The sequence below is a fragment of the Gavialis gangeticus genome, unplaced genomic scaffold (assembly GCF_001723915.1).
Source record: "Gavialis gangeticus isolate Ggan-Ray unplaced genomic scaffold, GavGan_comp1, whole genome shotgun sequence".
Taxonomy (NCBI): domain Eukaryota; kingdom Metazoa; phylum Chordata; order Crocodylia; family Gavialidae; genus Gavialis; species Gavialis gangeticus.
In genome coordinates this window covers 145,351,935-145,359,447 of record NW_017729024.1, presented here as the reverse complement: position 1 = coordinate 145,359,447, position 7,513 = coordinate 145,351,935, and the positions used below count along the sequence as shown (strand labels likewise).

Genomic DNA, 7,513 nt, shown 5'->3' with positions numbered 1-7,513 from the left:
CACACACACACACACAGCCATGAAGCAATGAGACATGGCCCTGCTGGTAAATCTATTACTTGGGATATGGAGAAGTCAAATTCAATTCCATTCTCTGCCAGTCAGAGTGGTGATGGGGTCATACTAGTACCCTAGTTACCAGGCAATGAAGTAATTCTCACCGAATGCATATTTAAATACTTTTTACAAACCAAGTAGAGCAGAGATTTGCATCTGTCTCCCACATTCCATACGACTCCTCTGACCACTGGGAAACTTCCTCTTTGTAGCTGTATTGTGTGTAAGGAAGGACTGACTTAACTGTAGGAGGAAGTTCCCAGCTGTACCTTACAATCCCTAACTCTGTACAGCACGGTGCATGGGCCCATCCCTTCTCCTCAGTATTTCCTGTTTTTTGGTTTCTGTGAATGCCATTCTTTAGGGTCCAAATTACCCCCAGGCACTGTATACCGTAATCTGGGCACCTAATTTAGGACTGTGAGTTACATTAGCTGGCAAGATGCCTAACAATATTAGCCACTGCAGTGCCTTCAATTGCAACAGCAGTCATCCCCCAGTCCTCTGCAAATCCAGCACTCAGTAGCCTAAAGAAAAGAATGTTATAATAGGGTTCTTTCCTGTCTATACTACCCAGGGAAAGTACAGTAGCACCCTTCTAACAAGTCCCAACACTTAACAAGGCTTTTATTAAAAATGTTTCAGTGCAAGAATAGACAAGGTTTAATGGGAGAATAGAACTAACTGGAATAATAGGGAGAAAAGGAAAATGGAGGCTGGCAGACTTTGCCTCTGGTCCTGCCACTTAGCTACTGTGAAATTAACAGGTCTCTGCATGGGTATAGGGTGTACCTGGGCATAGGATACCTGCAATGATTGCAGTCACAGTCTTAGACAACAATGATTATTTCATAATTAATACTGATTTATATAACAACAAGGAGCAAACCTGAGGTACCAGTTGGCAGCGCTAATTGTTTCTATTTTACCTTGTAGAATATTTTCTTGCATCATACTAAATAAGGTTTTAGTTGGTAATATTAAATAAGTATTGTAGTGTACTGTAATACATAACCTATTGAAAATGGAAAGAAGAAAAAATGCAGCACAAGTAAAAGAAAGAAAACCTGTGAAATAAGTATAGCTATAAAAAGCAGAAAAACTTCTTGCCAAAGAACTCATAGTCTCTTATACAGATTTACTATTGTGTTTGATCCACCTCCTGATATTTCCCAGGGGGCTCTTGTCTAGCTTTGTCATTCTTTATTATGAAACTGACATAAGTCAGCTGGTTTATAGCCAGCTGCTCTAATAATAAACTGGCAATGAGATCAGAAATAAGTGGAATTATTTGGTCATCTTGAATCTGAAAATGTAAAATTATTCCAAAAAACCTGAAGAAAAAAAAGAAACAATCCTAAATGCCTTTTCTATAATAGTAGTTGTTTCTTAGCAGGAAAAACATGTGAAGTTCAAGTTGTTTAATTTGTTTAATGCGTATCTGGTCTCAGAGCCTCAGGAAGAGCTAGTAAAGGGAATCCTCCTTTTGTTTCTGACTCAAAGAGGGTGTGTCGACACATGTATATTCATGCAAACCAATAATCATATTGCACCAGAGTTTATTGCTATCACCTGATGAAGGGTGTGTGCACCCAAAAGCTTGCAAATAAAATAATTTGCTTGCAAATATCTAGTTGGTCTAATAAAAATATCCCCTCCTCCACAAGTTTTGATTCCTTTGTTCCCAGGTACCACATTTACACATACGCTCAGGACTACAGCATGTTAAGCTGGGTTTGAGCAGCCCTGGCTGGCAGGGGCCCCGGAAGGGGCAGCCTTCTTGCCCAGGGCTGCTCTGACCCAGCTCAATGTGCTGCAGAGGGGCTGGTTTGGGCACAAGGGTACTCCACTGTGAGACTAGCCAGCAGGCAGCCCCTGCACTGAAGCCCCCTCATGCCCCAGCCTGCTGCATCAGTATCTACATGTGTGGTGTTTCAGAGTAAAAAACTCTGTAGCAGTATGTTCAAGTACTACCCTGTTGCAGAGCTTATTAGTTTTCTGCCACCTCATAGGGCCTCAGGTGTAGATGCTGAGAGCTAATTAGTTTACTCCACAATAACCATCTCATGTAGATGCACCCAAATTCATCTAAATTAGTCCCTACTCTGTGCACCCAAAACTTGAAATGCATGGAAACAAGAAGTTAAAGGAAAAAGGCCCGCCCACTGCTTTTCACCTCCAGTTGCCTACAGCACAATAACACACTCGAATACTCCATAAGGTTTTCACTCTCAAGCAAAACCTTAACAGTGATCTCATTTGTTTGTATATGAATTGTGTTGACAGATCAGCACATCTGATTGTCACACATTTACTTGTCAAGTTATTCTGCTTTATTGCTGCTGAGGTCATGTCAAGGATTCACATGCTGAGTGCCAGTTTGACAAAGCTGAAATATATATTGTTTTGGGTAACTGCTGGAGATAGAAATTAAGTTTGTGAGCATGGGAGTGTTATTGACAATGTTGTAGGCAACACGAAAGTAGAAATAAATACACTATGCTTTCCTCTGGACTTATTTCCCTGTTTTTTGCTTTTGAGTGGGTAGGGCTTTTCCTGATGTAACCTGAATTGTCATTAAATGTAATTTTGTTAACAGTTTCCTGTGCAACTTTAGTGTTCCTCCTGGATTGTGGTGACATGCCTCAGTAAACTCTCTCTAACACATTTTACCCTATTTTAAAGTTATGAAAGGAGTCCTGCAAAAACAATTCACTGAGGAATACAAGTGATGACATACTTTGGCTGTTGAAAGAAGCCTCCATGAATTAATCTGTGTTACCACCCATTTCCTGAAACACACTGTATCGCATCATACGCATCTGGAAATTGGGAAGACATTAGAGCAATTGCAGCAGTTGGGTGTATCTGTAACACACCATCAGATCTGCCCATTGCTCTTCCTTTACCCTGCCGAAACCTCAAGTATGTCAGTGTAGCAAACCAACAAGGATGTTGGATGCCATCTTGGATAACATCAAATCTGAACCAATGACCTTCAAAGCTAAAGGCATGAGTCTTTTAGCTTGTATTGAAGAATCAGCCATTTCAGCTAAGTGCTAAAACATGCATTATCCTCAGAGGAATGAGTACAGAGGAGGATGCCTAAGACACAGGGATCAGTGGGTAATACAAACAAAACGTGTGACAAATAAGTGAAATGTATATATTAGTGACAAAAACTATAATGTACGGACTAGTTTTTAGAAAATCCTTCACTGTATCATACTCCATGTAGCTCAGCAGTAGCGTTTAAACTTTTAGCCCATTACATCACTAACAGACGCTAGAGCTGCAGGCTAAAAGCACATAATTAGCTCTATTGAAAATCAAGCAGTGGAGAAGACATATTCCCAGTTGGTTATACAATTATTCATCAGGATACTTGTAATAGGAACCCCAGATTCTACCCTTGCCCTGAAACAGGAGCATGACTTTAGTGGTCAAAGTAGGTTAGACCTTTTGAAAGGATCCATTGCCTACCACAATGGAAAAACTTAGGTATCTCTTTTTAGACAGCTGGGGACTAGGATCTAATATTTTTTTTTTCTCCAAATGTATTTAAAAAAGGGGCTAAGGGAAAGATTTCAGCAGCTCTTCCCTGTCTTTTAGGTCAGGGTTTACTGCCTTGTCAATAAGTAAAGGCAGTGAACAACATGGAAATTCAAACACCGTTTAGATGACCTGACGGGATGCGTTGGGTTAACTCCTTTCTCACAGTTCAGAGAATTTTCCCTATGAAGTAACTCGGTGAGGATTCTCTCTCTTGTTCTTGTACTTTTTTCCTCTCAGAATTAAGCAATGGCACCCATGCCACAACAGTTAAGTTGTCAATTTTAGCTTGGTGCACAAATTTTCCACAATCCAGAAAAGATTAATCAAGACGGATGCTTTAAAATGTTATTATTTTCAGGGCATCAATTAGTTTTTCATCAAGCCATGATGAAAAATTACAATGGTGGTCTGATTTTTTATTTAATGATTTTTATAGCATTTCAATTAGATTTTCCACCAAATATATATTTCAAGGTCCTGTTAAATTGAACTCTGTAATATAATATTAAGTATGGTGCAACTACCAATGCACCTTAATAAAAAGGAGGGGGAAGAATACCTAGTGGTTTGCTGAAAAAACAGAGCCCAACTGTTTGTGCTAGAATCCATGGTTGGTTGCCAACATCTTTTCAAGCACCCTTTCTCCAAGGATCTGAGCCAAAAAACATTAAAATAAATGGAAGCCTCCAATGAACTTCAGTGGGTCACAAACAAGTTAAGGGTCTAAGCCTCCAATACCAGAAGGTTTTGTTTAGTATACTCTTATGAGATTTTAAATTTCTCTGTTTTAAATAATTAAAATTAAATATTTTTCAGTGGACTGAAAGATTACTTGTTCCAAACACATGGCTATTCAGACAAGAATTAAAAGGGTTTGATGTAGCTGTGTGCCCGATTTAGGCACAGAGCTACATTATCAGATCCATTTTTATTATGAAGGTTATACTGTGAGACATAAGCAATATTAAAATATGCTGCCAACCCATTTCCTGCCTGCTTTGTACAAACATTTGGGATGAAATTAGAACCTTTAGTCATATGCTAAAGAAAACTGAGCGATGACCTCACAGTATCACCACAGAAGCTGGGTTTTTAACAAGTTTACCCACCTGTTAGAGTTTGGTTTAAGTTTGGCTCTAAAGGCAAAAGAAGGTATTCTAATCTGGTGGGGTTTATAGGAAAATCTAGTGTAGAAAGAACTGGGACAATCTAATAAACTTCCAGGAAAACAGGGAGCCCAAGGCACATACATTTTCCTTTGGTTCCACAGGAAGGTCAGATTAATAAAGCAGTTGGAAAGATCATTGGGGCATTTAGTTATTTCTCAGTGGTTCCTAAATTGTGGTCCTTGGACCTCTAGTGATCTGTCAGGCCACTGTAAGCAATCTGTTGATTGCACTGGACCCCCTATTTTCAATTAAAAGTTTGATAATAAAAGGCATGGAGGTCCATGAAAAATTCTGAGGGTTGACAATAATTTATTGGTACAATGGGAAACACTGATTTTTAACTAAAGACACAGAAGGAGAAAATATTGGTGGATGGGTACTGAGAAATTGGAATAATTGTTACTGGAGGTGTAACCAGGCAGCAATGCACTCCTGGAGGCTACAATGCTCAGGGCAGTGCCAGCTACCAAGGCGCTGATTTTTCAATGGCACAATCAGTATCACTGTGGTCATGGCTATTTTTGTGCCCTCCCAGCCACAGAGGCAGCACCCAGGGCTGCTGCCCTGGTCACTCCCACTTGGTAATGCTACTGCTTGTTACTAGATAGAATTAATTTTTACCTGCTCCTATTTTCATGCTGTCACAGATGCTTACCCAATAGCTTGACTGTTTAGAAATTTTAAGAAAAATAACTTTTTCTTCCCTTTTCATTTTGAAACTAATTTTGTGAGGTGATGATTGATCAGAATGGTGACTGGCCTTTGATTTTGGGGCCCCTTGCCTCAAATGTAATAAAAGGAAAAGGAAAGGAGAAAACACTTGAAGTGTCATACCTTTTTATGATGTCACCAAATCCCTGTAAATTATTCAAGTCACCATATTCACTCGCATACCTCATGCACCTTTTCCCCCTAGAATTACTGCTCCAAAGCTGGGATGCATGTCTTAAGTGGGGAATCTGATGTTCTCCCTGGAATAGAAACATGGGGTTGCTGTAAAATGGCTGCTCCTTCTTTTCCTTCTCTCCCCACCACGGCCACCTAGAGCAAAGTCAAGTCTTCAGCACAGCTAGTATTAATCCCTTCACGGGATGAATTGAAGCAAAGACAGGGCTTAATCTTCAACTAATTCAGGTGTAAAAGGGTTAAAAGTAGGAAAGAGAGGACAAGTGAACCAAAGTCCTTGCTTCATGTGGCCATAACTCTGGAAAGAATCTTTGTTCATTCTGCCTTTCCAAAAACAAGGGGTATCTTACCATGTCTTATTTGGGGAGCATGTGGTATATGAGAAAATACAGGTATGAGCATTAGTTCCAGCTGGAAGGTTCCTTGACAAGCTCTGAGGGCATAAGGGCATTGTTTACTGATGACTTTGGCCAAACGTGTCTTCGCTCTTGTGAAGCTTGGCGGTCACCCTCATTTCTATCTATTTCAAAAACAGATGAGAACTTAAAGCAGTGCTGAACCTGAAAATCCTTACTCATGCACGTTTTCCCCTTGGACTCTAGAGGGATTACTCATTCAAACACAGGTTGGCAAGATCCAACCCATGGTTTATAAAGTACTTGGAGCTCTTTCAGGAGGAAAGGTGCTGCATAAATATGAGCAGCAATTGGCTAGATTTTCATCTCTAGCTAAGGAGCGCACAGAACAGCATGATGAAAATGTGTACTTACCAGTTTCTCTGTCATTTGCTAGTCTAGTCCCTGGCTCTGACAACAGAAAATCCCTCTGAGCTCACATGGAGAATTCCCATGGGGCCAGCTGCACCAGCTTTCTATCCAGAAACAGCCTGCAAGGGGCACAGAAGAGAATCTGGGTTATTATTATTGGACCTGACAACAGTTGAATATTTCCCCAAATATCATAAACATGTTTTAATCTCCTTTCTCCCCCCCCGCAAAAAATAAAACGAACCCCCAAACCCAAACCTTTAAGTGTAGCCTATAATTTGAATCCCCTGTGTTAATTCTGTAATTTAGCCTTATTTCATACTGAGAACCCAAACCAGCTGTGCACTGGGACAATGTTTCTATTTTGAGGGGCATTTAGTAACTGGGACTCAAAGCAAAGGCATTTCTCCACCCCTCATATTGTGGCTGAATGACTCTGTTGTGCTGATTTGAAATGACCTGACTAATCTCCATTTCCTCTACCAGTTTAACTAAATGTCAAACGATCATGGGCTTGAAAAAAGACCATTGAAATGAAGATAAAAAGAAACACATGGGACAGCAGTTTTTAAATGTTCTTTGGGGCTATTGGGCACAATTCAACGTGCTTTAGTCAAGCTGTTGTATAAATGCAGGAAGGAGTGATTGAAAAGTGTTTCAGACAGAGCTGCACTTTTTATCTGGAGTGACCGGGGTAATCTATGTCTACATTTCAAAATGAGAGATATAGGCAAATCCACAACTAAATGAACTTTAACAAAACCACAAATAGTTAAGTGTTTTGAAATGCAAACTGTAGGACAACTGTTATGGACTCCATGTGTCATCATCATGAACCAAACCACAAGGTGTGAATGGTGGAGAGGGTCTAGCCAAATGCTTTCTGATCAAGCCTCAGAGGGGAGGGGAGCCAGGTGTCCAAGGGGAGTGGTCGCTCCTTAAGGAAACGATCCTCCAAGCCCAGAGGAAGGTAATCCCCAGGAGGGTCAAAGGGGGCAGGAGAGCATATAAGCCTCCATGGCTCACTAAAAACATCCGGGAATGTCTCCTTGCCAAAAA

At 40.4% G+C, this 7,513-nt stretch overlaps 1 long non-coding RNA gene across 1 annotated transcript in view; it reads left to right on the top strand.

Annotated features, from left to right (window-relative positions):
- The window catches only part of LOC109297818, an 11,366-nt gene extending 6,784 nt beyond the window's left edge, over positions 1-4,582 (top strand). Inside the window, exon 3 of the long non-coding RNA XR_002097430.1 lies at positions 4,572-4,582. This is a non-coding gene — a long non-coding RNA (uncharacterized LOC109297818). The remainder of the gene's footprint in view (positions 1-4,571) is intronic.
- The last annotated feature ends 2,931 nt before the right edge of the window (positions 4,583-7,513 follow it).